We start from the raw sequence: 15651 nt of genomic DNA, 5'->3' as shown, positions 1-15651 counted from the left end.
AGCACAATGTAACACTAATTAACTGGTAAATCATAACTATAGCATAGAAGACATTGTCTGGGACATTGCCCATGAATGAATAATACACACCAAAATATTGTTGGATTTTCATTTGAAAAATTTCAAATAGCAGTTTCACAATAGATAAAATATCCAATATTCCAAATGTTCTTTTCCAAATGTTAAATGAAACCAATGTGATTTGAGGGCAGTGGCAGCTGGAATGAACTCAAGGAAACAAAGGAGGATTGAGATGGATGATTTCGAAGGCTGTTAAATATAAGTAGTATAAATGGAAGCTTTGGACCTTCAATAGAAAAAGCCATTTTGCAAAGTTTAAATATGAACTTTAGTAAAGATATGTTCCCAAAGCACATTTTAGGTGAGAAATGAAACTTCCCATCCTTAAGAGTAAAAGATTTTATTTTTTACCGAAAGTCATCCCATTTGATCTTTTTGTGGTAACCCATGTTCCATTTTCAATAAACTCTTAACCTTTAAGAAAATTTTTCATTTGGAATTTTACATTTATTCCACATTTACTTAATTAATGAATTTATTTAAAATCTACTAGAGGGTTGTAAGCTTCACTATTGATCTGTCAAAGAAAAAAAGAAAGCCACTGATGCAATACAAGCAACTGCTTTCTCAAGCCAAAATTGATTGAGAGTGTCCCCTGTATAAAAATGAAATGCGTTTCTGTGGATGCACTGACGCTTCACCATCTGTCCAACATCTCAGATTTACTCTCCCAGATAACTTCATATTTCACCCTGCAGTCCCTAAAGAAACATCACTTTAAGCAGGGCCACATGGAAAAATACACTTCAATAACATTTGAAGGTCTTGCATTTAGCTGCAAGGGCCTCTAACCTGAATGACTGATGTGTCTAGAGAGAAGCTCCATTTGAAGTTATGGAAACGGGGAGGAGCAAATGCAAGGGATGGAATGTATAAAACACAAAATGATGGCAGTAAAAGACAGAGGGATTTACAGATAAAGCCAAAAGATGCTGGCAGCCATCTATCAGTCTGCCTTGATGAAATAGGTATTGGAAATTAACTTGGGAACCCTATGAATTACATTCAATCCATGCTCTGGGCTAAGCACTTGTCAATTTCAGCTGCTATTGCAACCTATTACTTACAGACTACATGGCTGGCAAGCTAATAGCACTGGATGGTGTTAAAGAAAATAGGAGAATAAACTGAATGCAGCAGGGCTTGTCACTGATGGAGCATGCCTTTCTGAAGTCCAGGGTGAACATGCAGTCTCCACTGTTCACTTGCTCCTAGGTGAGCATTTAAGCTGACATATCATCATTTTGACTAAGAAGAGTCTTTCTGAAGGATTAGTCACCAATCAGTGAGGTAGCTGAGAGCTTTTACTGGTGTTTTTAAGGTCTTTAATATATGCTTGGAATTTAAACATTTTTAAAATTGTCCCCTTTTTTGCCCTGGCTGGTTTGGCTCATTGGATAGAGCGTTGGCCTGGGGACTGAAGGGTCCTGGGTTCAATTCCAGTCAAGGGCACATGCCCATGTTGTGGGCTTAATCCAATCCCCAGTGTGGGGCGTGCAGGAGGCAGCTGGTCAATGGTTCTCTCTCATCATTGATGTTTCCAGCTCTTTCTCCCTCTCCTTTCCTCTCTGAAATCAATAAAAATATATATATATTTTAAAAATAAATAAATAATAAAGTTGTCTCTTTTTTTCATAGTTGCATTCTGAAGTCAGAGGCCATCACTGACCATTTAATTTTACATTTATGTTACTTTCCTTTTAACTATCAGTCAATTCCACATTTATCTAGGCAACATGTAATTCTTACACTTAAGAAGAAATTAAGGGAGAGGTTTTAGTTTATACTGCCAAACTTACATCTCTATTGCCCATCGACTCTCTATGTCTGAGTACCTTAAATCTTATCTCAGTTAAAAAGTTAGGAAGATGCATCAGTACAACAAAACCTTTCTTTAAGATCAGCTCCACCAGTGTTCCAGGACTATATTGTATTTTTCAACTGATAAGCTTGTTTAACGTTGAAATATTTTAATAAGCAAGCACATTCAGGGTAAATGTCAGCCAGAGTGATCTTTTGACTAACAGATGCTAGTGGGTATAGCAAGGGGGGAGAGACGTAAAAGCGCCGAAAAATCAAGCAAGGCCAAATTAGAACAAATGTTTGTCAAGTAAAAAGGGCAACTCTTCATCTGATGGAAGGGATTTAATTAGAAAAGTCACCGAGAGAAGCTTTCTCTAAAGTACTGGTCCCGTTCTCTTCAGATAAGCTAATGAGCCTCATTGAACTTTGCAGAGCAATGCTGAACCAATAATACAAGGAAGAAAGAATTTACAAAATGTGCTGCTGTGCCTCTAACATTCAAGAGGGTCAATTGCCTATGCCACTCCAGGTCATAATAGAGAAGTGCTGTGGCAATTTACCTTCTGATTCTCCTTCTGAGTGGCCAAATAGGTAAATGGAGTGGAGAAAATACTATTTAAATATGCCCCCTTTTTGTAACAATAAAAGACATTTTATTGTTGTGCAGTAAATTACAAAATACAAAGCACATACCAAATCACCTGCAAAATATATAATCTACACTGATTATAATCTAATTCCATTCCAAGTAATTTTATCTTCCAATAAGAAAAATCTATTAAAGGGCATATTTTCTTCTTCTTCTTCTTCTTCTTTTTTATTAGTCAAGGTCATCTTAGAAATATAAAAGAATACTATAAACATAATTTTGCAACAGTGATTGTGTAAGAAAGACACAAACCCCAGAGAGCTGAATATGGAAAAATCTGAAGTCATTTACAAACTGAGCTAGAAGGAAAGGTACTCTAAACTCTCCTGATGGTTTAATGCTTTAGTCACTTTGTCAGTTTTATTTTCCTTACAGGTTAGCCTTTTGCAGAGAATTCATGTCTGGTATTGAACTCCTTGAGAGAGAAATAAAACACATAGGGAATAGAGTAGCATGTGGAATCAAATTGCAGTATGCGTATAGTGGAGCTTTTCTAATACAGGACATTTACCAAATACCTTTAGGAAAGTTTCTTTTGTTATCTGACATAAGCAAATACAGGTGCTATACATGAAATCTATTAATCAAAGCTTCCCTAATCCACTTACCACCTCATCAGAGAAACCCAGAAGAAAAGACCTAGTGGCAATAGGTTAAATTAAATACAAATTAAAATCTTGATGTTACCAGGCACCATTGTCATTTTTAAAAATATATAAAATACACACAGACATAAATACACACACACACACACACACACACACACACACCAACTACATATACTCCAAAGAACCCTAGTGAAAAAAAAAATGGATTATTGTACTCTATTAACTTTCATGTTTTCCTGTAGTCATAGAGAAAAACATCATTTTGTTAAAATTGTTGCAAATTTTCTGACTCAACACCAGAGTATACAACATTTAATGCAAACATGCTTATTTTGCCTTTGATTGGTGTGGAGAGTGTCAGAAAAATATCATTGTATTTACTTGAGTTGAATTTTTGGTTCTGATTCCATAGGTCTGATACCCTTAGGTACTACATGGATTTAGTTTCCACTACTCAGCCCCAGGTGGGAAACTAGACTTGGTGCCTATCTCCGAGATGAGACCCTGTTTAATACTGTATTACTGTAAACTAATATTATAGAGTGAAGGAATTTCACAACTAATATTGTAGATTGAAGGAATTTCTTCCATCACGCTAAATCAGTGGTTTTCAACTGGGAGTGATTTTGCCCCCTGGGGAACATTTCACAAAGACTTGAGGCAGTTTGGGTTGTTATAATTGGAGGGAAGGGCACTATGGGCATCTAGTGGTAGAAGCCAGGGGTGTTGCTAAATATCCTACAGCGTACAGGACAGTCACCCACAGAAGTGAATTATCCAACCCCAAATGTCAGAGTGCCAAGTTTGAGTAGTCTTACTCATGAATGTGAGATGTTTTCCTGAGTTTGCATTTTCCAAGATATCTCTGCAGCCATAGATATAATTGTTTTTGTGGCAGCCAAATTGTTTTCATCCAAGCAATTTGCATGTACTGCCTCTTTCTATCTACTGACGACACAGATTTGGCCTAGAGGAACACCAGAGCTAATGAGTCAGCATATGTGATTCTTCATAGCATGAAGCCATTTATTTAGCTACGCCAGTGTGCTGAGGCATGGTAAGGGTGGGAGTGGATTGGAGGATGGAGATGGAACCTATGGGAAAGAAATGTCATCTACTATGCCCCCCTTCCTGAGATCATTACAGAATTGTAGAATGGCTCAAGGAGTTTGAATCAGCTTTGTTGAGCTTGTCCTGCAATATAGAAATAAGAGAAAATAAAGTAACTACAAGCAGTTTCAGCTACCTCCCATTTCTGTCTTAATGCAAAAATTTTAGTAGATTTAATTTGTAATTTAGGAAATGGTAGCTTAAGTGGTTTACTTACTCAAAAGCAACTGTTTAAAGTAAAGGCTAGTCTAATTATTATTGTACTAAAAACTAAAAATAATAAGGTCACTTGAGAAAGAGAGAACATACTTATTTTAGATCCTAAGTTAAACCTGTGAACATGTACTCTTTGATAGCAGCTATCCTTGCATTTTGTATACTAGTATAGTATTTTTTAAATTCATGGCTAAATATAACAATTCACTAGATCTTTGGAAGGGGGATTGAAGACCAGTTAATCTAACCTTTTAAGTAGTTCATTTCTCTCTCTCTCTCTCTCTCTCTCTCTCTCTCTCTCTCTCTCTCTCTCTCTCTCTCTCGATTTCTGATAGATGTAGAGTCTTATTGGAAAGCTCTATTAAAGGAGCTCACTCAAGATTAAATGAATATTGGTATTAGAAAGAATTGAGCAAGTAATTTCTCTAACCACTCAAGTTTTTAAATCTTTTCTAGGATAGCTTTAATACTGACTTTCAGTCCCTCCTTAATACAAGAAATATTATTTGAGTATAACTACACTATTTTCCCCCTAGACCCTTCATTCACTACTTCAAGAAATAGTACTTAAGGGTTAACCCACTTCAAATATTTAAATGTTAGAATCTTGGAATGCAACAATAAAATAAAGTTGGGATGATCTTTTCCCTCATGGAAGATTAGTCTTAAACAGCAGAGACCTGGTTCATAAATATAAAACTACAACTGAATTCATATGCTATGAAAGAGAAGCACAAGTAACTGATATTTTAAAGAAGGCTTTCTTGAAGAAGTGATTTTTGAGATCCAACAACAGGAACTCAGACCTTTCCATCACCTATAGCAATTAGAAAATAATACCGTATGTTAAACTGATATCTCTCTTTCCATGTTGAATTTACAGTTCAATGGAGAGAAAGCTTAAAACTTCTTGTTAAAAATTATTTCTACCCTTTATCCGTCCCTTAAATGCCAGTCAACAAGGTAATAACTTTAAATAAAGTTATCTAATTTTATCCTCTCAACAAATTTAGAGATAGTTATTATTTTCCCCTTTTAAAAATGAGGAAACCAAAACTCAGAGATATTAAGTGTTTCTTCAAGTTTCTATTGATTATAAATCACCAAGCCAGAAGCAAAGCCCCATCCTCGAAGCCATATACCACATTACAATGCTTGAAACAGCTATAATAGCCACCCATAGTGTTCCTCTATCCACACTGAACTCTCTTAGTTTCCCTTTACCATTCTACATTCCACTGGTTTTTATAGCTGTCATTATCCTCAAGTTTCTTCTCTCCTCTTATTTAAATGATACTTATTCAGAGTTGATTGAAATCTCTAGGCATGCTTTGACAAGCATGGTATAAATTGAACTACTACTGCTCTTTCTAGATATTATATTCCTTTTAAGTCCTAATTCAGATCCTTTTTCTAGTAACTATACAGCCTTTTGGATCACATGAAATTCCCTGTCTACTAAAATCTTTGTCTTATTTTACTACACTTGATATTAAGCTGTCTCTCTCCCTTACTATTCATTTGTACCACTTCACAAGATAGCAGTTGTTTGATTGTAGGGCATTTAAAACTTTTACAAATTTTTCTCATATCAGAAAAAATATGTCTCATTTTACATACCAATCACTAATCTACTGACCTATGGTCCAACATATCTATTCATGTGACACTTGACAGTGAGAATAAAAGCTAGCATTTTAAAATGCTTTATTGAATTACCTCATTTTGCCTTCCATTAAGTATTAGGAACTATGAGTTTTCCTATGAAGTAGCAGGAGAGTCTGTCTCACAACAAGCAACTGTTAGGAATCAAAATGCCTCCTCTAACTCCCTAACAAATATGTAAATATAGCAGCCATGACTACCTTTAGTTTTCCATTCTTTCATTTCTTCATTAAACATTCATTGAATAGAAGAGAAAAAAATAAGCCAAATATATACCCTCTATATCTTATATTCAGGTAAGAAAAATACATATCAGAAATATTAGGTGATTCAACGCCATGCTAAGCATATTACAATGAAATAACAGAGGGGGAGTATTCTAAACTAGACTAAAATCAAAATACCTAGCCTTCCTAAACTGATTTCTAAAAGATGAACCAAAGTTACCTCAGAAATGGAGGAGTGCAGAAATATCAAGTCATGTACATGCTAACTAGAGTGGGCAGAGAGACCTTTATGTGAATGAATTTTTGTCAATATCAGAAAGTTAGAGAATAAAAAGAATTGCAACTAGAAAAGTAAGCAGATGCCAGGTCATAAAATGCTTTATATGCCATGCTAAAGAGTTTGGGCTTTATCATGAAAGCTTTGGGAGTCATTATAAGATTTCGAAGGAAGGAAAAGACATGATTAGATTTGCATTTTAGAAAGCTCACTCTGGCAGCAGTGTAAATAATGGATTAGAAGAAAGTTAAGCTAGAAGGAAGAAACCCAGCCAAGAGGCTGTTATAGGAATCCAAACAAGACAGGATGAAGGTCTAAATTAAGGAGGCAACAGTGAGGATATTAAAACTAGACAGATTCATAACTCATGTGAGTTTGTACATACATTTGTTGGCTGGATAAAGGGAATAAGGAGCAAGAAAAGCTCAAGATCACCCCTGGCTTCTAATTTGTGTACTGTCATCAACTGAAAATAGCCAGAAACACACAAAAACTCAGATTTAGTGTGAGATGAGTTTATTTTTTAACATCCTGGGCTAAAGTATGTGTGGGACATTTGAGAGAATCAGTTGGGGACAAAAGGTATTTGTCTGTAGCTCAAGATGGATTTGAGGGTGGTCAGTGTACAAGTAGTAGACAAAGACAGGACTCTGTATAAGAATGCTAACACTAAATATATCAAGTCATAAGAGAAGGCCAAGTACAGACATAAGGGAAAGAAAAATATGTGTCAAGAACTATCATGACACATTATTAAAATGAGCAATATTTAGTCAACAAAATCAAAGATAATAAGTGCCCTAAGATAAAAAGCCCCCATCAATGGTGCCAAAAACAGCAAGAGGTCAAAATAAAGTTTAAAGTCTCCTCAACTAGAATTTTATTGGAAGGCTAAAAAGGGTACTTTTAAGGGCCAGGGAGTAAATGAAAAGTAAATGAAGCAAACAAATTTAGCAATTATATCAAGAAGATCTGTTAAAGTTTGTTAGTTGGACGTGGAAAAATGGTATAGAGGAAAACTGTTTGACTAATGTTTCTTTGCTTATCTTGTTTTGTTTTGCTTTGAAATCATGAAAGGAGATAATGGATTTAGAAGGGATAGAAGCAAACAAGCATGCATGATGTCTGTAATGACTTTCCAGATGAGGTTAAAGACCCAAGAGTTGGTGGTGACTCCAGTTCACACTCTGGAGAATAAATCTAGCAATCTTAGTTAGAGAGGAGGTACTGAAGTTTCAAAACAGTTTCCTGGAAGTTTGGTAGTATAGAAAATAAAGAACAAAAAGAGCAAAGAGGGAAAGTGGGTGAAGAAATGTGTTGATTAATCTATACTATACATACTTATTGATAACTAGAAGCATGCTAGCTATTGTATAATTCTGAACAAGGCTAGCAATTGAGGATATAATGTTGAACAAGCTAGAAACAGTTCCTGCCCTAAAACTATGAGTTTTTGAATACTAGTATAGACAAGATAGTTCAGATAATAACCTATTTCTTTAGGCAGCATGTGTTAACTAACCAGCGTTAACAATATACCATGTTATAGATTAATGTACCTTTATTATTTGACTCACAGCTTTGAACAATAGTGTATTTCTTATCTTTGAAAAATAAGGTTTTCATCTTATTTACAATATTTCTCATCATCTCAAGCCCATCCTTCAAGTTGATAATTTATAAGTCCTACATTACTCATACTTACATTATCTTCAAAAGTCATGATACCTAGGAGTCTTAGAGGCTTTCTCAGTTTTGTTTTGTTTTTAAAAACATATTCAGAAGAGATTTTTTTGTTTCTCCTCAGAATAATCCACCTTTTTTTGAGAGGGGGATAAATCTGTGACTTGAAGACTCTGCATAAGAGCTGCAGTCACAAGAGAGAGAAAGACAAATAAAGAGAAAAAATTTGTATTATAAGAGTATGCCTCTCAATTTCCTTTTCTTTTCACATATTCTAAGAAAATATACAGGTGGGTGAGGGGGATGTTTCTTTAATTTTCTGTCTATAAAATTCAGGATTCCAGAGAATGAATAGTATTTAAGTCCTTTTCTAGAATAAGCTGAGCAATAAGTAAATAAAATAAAAATAGCAGTGAGAAGGTAATATATGGAGATTCGATAGAATGCTTAAAGTATTGCATCAGAGGCAGATTTTTTATTGTAACAATGTTACCAAATGGCCTTGTCATTTTTAGGAATGTCCTATTAACAACTTAGAGAGAAAATTTTCACTTTACAAATGTCTTGTACAATCATGAGGAAAGAGAGACCTGTGTTATATCAGACTGGGGTAGCAACTTTTGCCTGGAAAAAAAAAAGATCAAAGATGCAGTTTTGCTCAAAGCAAGAAATCAACCACTGGAAATATAGCGTATTTAGAAAATCATCTATACTAATAAAAGCCTAGGTGGTCCGCGCGCCCTAGGGAGCGATGCCATTACAAGATGGCCACCATAAGATGACCACCAGAAGATGGCCATGTGCACCTCTGTGTGGTGAGGCCTGGGGGTCACACGGTTCAGCGCGGTGTGGAGGAGGCCAGTCCCGGCGGTGAAGGTGGGTCACGGCAGGGGAAGGCAGTTGTGGGTGATCAGGCTGGCAGGGGAGGGCAGTTGGGGGCAACTGGGCTGTCAGGGGAGAGCAGTTGGGGGACATTGGGCTGACAGGAGAGGGCGGTTGAGAGCAATAAGGCCAGCAAGGGAGTCAGGCTGGCAGGGGAGGGCAGTTGGGGGTGATCAGGCTGGCAGGGGAGCAGTTAGGTGTCAATCAGGCCGGAGAGGAGTGTTTAGGGAGTGATCAGGCTGCCAGGCAAAAGCGGTTAGGGGCAATCAGGCAGGCAGGCAGGCAGGCATTAGGCTAGGAACCAGCAGTCTCAGATTGTGAGAGGGATGTCCGGCTGCCTGGGATTGGGCCTAAACCAGCAGTCGGACATCCCCCAAGGGGTCCCAGATTGGAGAGGGTGCAGGCCGTGCTGAGGGACACTCCCCCGACCCTGTGCATGAATTTCATGTACCAGGCTTCTAGTAATTTTATAACCTCTTTCACTCAATATTTTTAAATAAATTCTAGGTCTAGGATCTAGACCTATAGTTTATTCAGATATAAAGAGGGAATAAATCACTGAAAGTTGTAACAACCAACTTCTTCATTTATAACTTATTAAGACATTTACACGAAGAGCACAATGATATGTGTACGAAAAAAAATGCTTTGGCATAGAGTAGAGAACCAGAAGTTCTGATTGGAGAAAGAGGAACATCTTAGAATTCAGTCTCAAAGCTCAGTAAGGAAGGATGGTTATGGGCTCTCTATTCCCTGGGGTCTAGAATGTGTAGGGGAAGAATTTGAGTTGGCTGATGAGATTTGTGCTTTTGTTCCAAAAACACTGTCACATAACATAGCATCTGAATTGATGTGATTTGCTGGTATTTCTGCTCTCATGGGTAGTAGCTGATTTCTGTACACTTTCGTTCTTTCTCCTTTCCTGTTATTTAATAACATAGCTCTGGCCAATATAAATATGTAAAAACATTTACTTCCCTGTCTTTATTTTTATGCTTATTGGGTATAATTTATATTTACATAAATTTTTTGCTAAATCTTTGCACATGTACAAGGACTTTTGTGGACTAAGAAGAGGTTACCACTTGTGTCATTATAGGTATTCTTTTATATATCCAAATTATTTTAGCTAATTATTCTTAGAATGTTCAAGCACAAGCACATGTGTGTGTGCACAGAAACACATGCACGCAAGCATTCACAGATTTTATAACTTACATCACAGATCCAAACACATCACTTAACAGAAAAGTTGAGTATGTTGCTTATATAGGTATCATTTGTTGTTGATAGTGTTGTTAATACCACAGTAGTAACATTCATTCTTCTTATTTACTGGCACTCTTAAAAATATTCTATATTTAAAACATTAATAACAACATGTTAAAAACACTGAGGAGTTATGCTAACACAGATGTCCAGCCAAGTCAGCCACAGTGCATAGAAAAAATTATAAATTTCATCTGCTTGAATACAATCACTTATCTTCTTGAAAATCACATTGCTAATAGCTCATTGGAAATCTTTCATTAAAGGAGCTGCAGAAGGACACCCATGTACTAGTATGACCTAGACTTAGGTGAAGAATCAATTTGTAATTCAGCTATTGATAAATAGCCATTGTTTCATGGAACTAAAATGGTTACCAGGCAGAAATGGAGTGTCATTTCACGGCAAAGACTTCAAAAGAGAGGTCAGTCACAAATAGTCACAAGTAGACCCAAGAATTTGAAATCACCAAGGAAATGACAAGGAAATATTTGACTCTGCATGCCAGGAATACATGACTATGCCACATCTTTAAGGGAAGGGTCATTATTAATAATATCATCTTGAGCTCCGGGAAAGCAGCCACGAGGTTGTCGCGAGAACCGCCTCCAGACCAAGCGCCTGTGTCTGGCAGAGCCGGTGTGAGGCGAAGAGACCAGCCTTGCCTGCCGCCGGGGTCATCAAGAGTTTCAGCCGGACCTCCGAGCACACACCGAGATAGTGAGGAGCCAAACGCAAAGCACAGACTATGGCGCTGAAACGGATTAATAAGGAACTTAGTGATTTGGCCCGTGACCCTCCAGCACAGTGTTCTGCAGGCCCAGTTGGGGGTGATATGTTTCATTGACAAGCCACAATTATGGGACCTAATGACAGCCCATATCAAGGTGGTGTATTCTTTTTGACAATTCATTTTCCTACAGACTACCCCTTCAAACCACCTAAGGTTGCATTTACAACAATAATTTATCCAAATATTAACAGTAATGGCAGCATTTGTCTCGATATTCTAAGATCACAGTGGTCTCCCGCATTAACTATTTCTAAAGTTCTTTTATCCATTTGTTCACTGCTATGTGATCCAAACCCAGATGACCCCCTAGTGCCAGAGATTGCACAGATCTATAAAACAGACAGAGATAAGTACAACAGAATATCTCAGGAATGGACTCAGAATTATACCATGTGATGCTACCTTAAAGTCAGAATAACCTGCATTATAGCTGGAATAAACTTTAAATTACTGTTAAAAAATCTATCATCTTTTAATTTTTAATATATTATTATTTTGAATAGATCTGTTAATAGATTACTCAGGACTGCATTTTGAAAAGTTGTGATTTGATCAACCAAATATAAAACAATAGTCAGGATAAATATGTCAACCATTAGCACAGTAACAAATGCTGTTATTTTTATTTTAGAAAAATTAGATAACTGACATTTAAATAATTTGAAGCTTTCCATCAAAATTCTCAGAAATTTTTAACCATGTACACTTTAAAAAAGTCTTGAAATCGAGGATCAGGAAACTAAAGGCCTGTTTTGTAGGTCTTTATACTTGTAAATTAAAGCCATTAAGGGTTAAAAAAAAGGGGGGGCGGAATTGTGGTCACTGCTAGCTGCCCCTGTGCAATATAACAGGCTCCTTGGGGTGTGCCAATTAAGTTATACTATTTTGTTGTACAATAATGCTAATAGTAGGTATTACTTCTGTCAATGCTTATTAAACAGTAGAGGCCCAGTACATGAATTTGTGCGCAGGTGGGGTTCAGTCAGCCTGCCCCAATGGAGGCCGATCAGGCTTGGCTGGCAGGGGGGAGGGGATGGAGGAGGTTGGCCAGCTGGCCCTGCCCCCAGTTGGTGATCGGGGGCAGGGCCGGCCAAGGGGAGGGGCCATGGGCAGCTGGGGGAGATATATCAGGGCCCCAATTGGGCTGGTTGACCACCGCAGTGCACGTCATAACGATGGGTCATTCTGGTCATTCCAGCATTCTGGTCACTTGATATATATATATATATATATAGTATTTTGATACATTTATTTTATGTAATTTACATACCTTTATTTTCTGTAATTTTATAATAGCCTCATGAAATGGACATTATAGCACCTCTTTTAATAGGTAGAGAGTCAGAAAGCTTGAGAAGTTGACTAACTTTCTTGTAATCACAGAATTCCAATATGCCAGAATAAAGCTATATACCCATATCCTGTCTAAATCTCTGCAATATTTTTTCTAAATGTTATTTCAAACTTTTGAACACTGGATTCTTTGATGTAAGTAGAATTCTACATAAATAAGAGATTTGGGAGCCAGGCTCTGCTTTCAAATGTGAAAATATCTGAATATGATGTGAACCTTAGGCAACTAACTTAAACTTTCAAAGTCTGTTTCATCATCTGAAAAATTACCATAATTGTAAATAACTTAATGAGTTCCTGTGATTATTAAATAAAAGCGTTTGCATGTTAGCATAGTTACTGGCAGATAGTAATCATCATCATTATCTTCATCATTTCTTGGCCTTGGTATAAGTATCAAACTCTATTATGTTGTTTGTTGTTTTTCTCATAATTATAAATTATCAGACCTGAACAAGATCTTTTTTTGATTTTATCATTATTATGTGTGGTATTGGCAAAGTCATATAAACTGACATTTTCTCATCCAGAAAATGAAAGACAGGAGATAGTATATCTCTTTTATCATTGTATTATTTAACAGGAAAAACTTTTTTTTGCATGTATACAAGTAAATTTGCCTGTTCAGCATGGCTCAGTGGCTGAGTGCCACCTTTGATTCTCAGTCAGGGCATATGCCCAGGTTGCAGGCTCTATCCCCAGTTGGGAGGGGGCAGGAAGGTGTGCAGGAGACAACAGATCAATGATTCTCTCTCATCACTGATGTTTCCATGGAACAGGTTTTAAGCAAAATAAAACCACCATCTCTACATTAGCTGTAATAGACTTTACCAAGCAATCACTGCACTCAGCGTGGCAAAGGTATCCCAGAATCCTTCTTTAACAGTGTTCCATAGTCATGAACAATTAATTCAAGCCCAAGTGCTCATCGGTAGATGAGTGGATAAAAAAGATGTGGTATGTTTATAACATGGAATACTATGCAGCCATAAAAAAGAAGGGTCTCTTACCCTGTGAGACATCATGGAGGGACCTGGAGAGTATTATGCTAAGCAAAATAAGCCAGTCAGAGAAAGACAAGTATCATATGATCTCACTCATACGTGGAATCTAATGAAGAAAATAAAATTGAGGAACAAAATAGATCCAGAGATATAGAAGCATTGAAAAGATGGCAACATCTCAGAGGGAAGGTGAGGGAGGGTGGGAAGAGATCAACCAAAGAACTTGTATGCATATATGCATAACCCATGGACACAGACAATAGGGTGAAGGCCTGGGGCGGGGCTGAGGTTGGGCTAGAAGGGGTCAGTGGGGGGGGGGCATATGTAATACTTTCAATAATAAAGATTTAATTAAAAAAAATAGTTTAAGTTTTCACAAAGGATGAAACTAACTTGTTACCTTCCTAATCTCTAATTTTAGTCAAATATATATGTATACCCATAGGAAAATTTACATTTACCTTCCTGACTTCTAAATTATGTTAACTGAATAAACAAATGTTGATTGATTAGGGTTTTTTGATCCTATAGTTAAAATAAAAAACAAATTATCATGACAGTAATGTTGTATAGCTTTCTAAATTGACATCTGAAATTTTTAAAGACTTTTTTTAGTTTTAATTTTACATGACATAACTAAAGTCATCATTGATAAAAATCGAAATTGAGTTTTGCAGTTTCTTCTAAATTGTTGGTTGTTGATCTTATAACCTATGTAGGAATTGAGTGGTGATCATGATTATTCATATAAAATACACTGAATACTCAAATTAATATATTTTTATGTTCCTCTATTTTCTGCCACCTCTGAGCCATCAACTCAGGACCAAGCCAAATTAGTCATCCCCACCTTCCAAATCACCACCCAGTGTTCCTAATTTGCTTCATTAGTTATATTTGTTTATGTGTCTCAAAGAAATAGTGAAACATCAGAATCAGAAGGAAACATCTTTTAAATTAATTTAAAAAATTATTCTCCCCACCTCTGTAGTTGAAAAAGCGACCATTGTGAATAGAGCCTTAGAATATACATTTTTAAAAAACATCACTGATGAGTCCTGTCTGGGTGGCTAACTTGGTTGGAGCATCATCCCATACACCACAAAGGTTGCAGGTTTGATTTCCCATCAGGACACTTATGAGAGGCAGCTGATCTGTTTCTCTCTCACATCAAAGTTTCTCTTTGCCTCTCTCTCTCTCTGTCTGTCTCTCTCTTTGGGTGAGGATTAAAAAAAAAAAATGTCCGATGATTCTGTTGCATGCTCTTAGGGCACAGGTTATAATCTCAGCCTCCACACTTTCCAAACATATGACTTCACAAGTCATTGGGTATATTTGGAATATAAATATATCCATTATTATTGTGAAGAAAGCAGTTTACATCTTGCTTCACACCTGGTAGGAGTTTAACAAATGTAATTTTCTTCCTCTCTTCTACCCGTCCATCTTCACAAATTCCAGACTCATTGACAGGTGGTAAAAGAAATCTTTAGTGCAACCCCAGAATTGTGGCTGAGGGAGTTGAAGTGACTTCCCCATTCTCATACTTTTACTTACCACGATTCTCATATTGTATCCTCCTGTAGCTTGACCATATGCCCCTGTCCACACTGTCCACACTGGATACTACAGTATCCAATTCACCCCATGGAAAACTGGTTTTCCTTTTGATCTTTGGTGAAATCAGGGAGAAAAATAACATTTATTTAGAACCTGTTATGTATTACGTGTTTCACGTGAATTATGGCATTAAATTTGCATACTGATCATATGACGTAGATATTTTCCTCCCAGTTTTTCAGGTCAGAATCCTAAGGTCTAGATTATGTAATAAATGTGTTCACTTGTAGCATGGAAACAATTCCAATTTCTGTGTCATTACCAAATTTATGTACTTTTCACTATTGTTCCAGATTGTTATTTTCTTTTCTCCAATGGGATTGTAGGGTGTTAGAATGCCACATTTTCAGGTAACACCTGCTAGGGAGAAGTCAACAACGTCTAATGCAGGCTGTGGGGGAAGGCCAAGCT

The 15651-nt window shown here is 36.7% G+C and overlaps 1 pseudogene across 1 annotated transcript; it reads left to right on the top strand.

Annotated features, from left to right (window-relative positions):
• Nucleotides 1-11218: 11218 nt before the first annotated feature.
• On the top strand, nt 11219-11659 carry LOC308513658 (ubiquitin-conjugating enzyme E2 D3-like; annotated as a pseudogene). The gene has a single exon. The product of its transcript is annotated as a ubiquitin-conjugating enzyme E2 D3-like (transcript).
• The last annotated feature ends 3992 nt before the right edge of the window (nt 11660-15651 follow it).

Source organism: Myotis nattereri (genome assembly GCF_964212035.1).
Source record: "Myotis nattereri genome assembly, chromosome: 2".
In the NCBI taxonomy this organism is placed as follows: Eukaryota; Metazoa; Chordata; class Mammalia; order Chiroptera; family Vespertilionidae; genus Myotis; species Myotis nattereri.
Note: the sequence above shows the minus strand (reverse complement) of the source record. Positions and strands in the feature narration are given on the sequence as shown.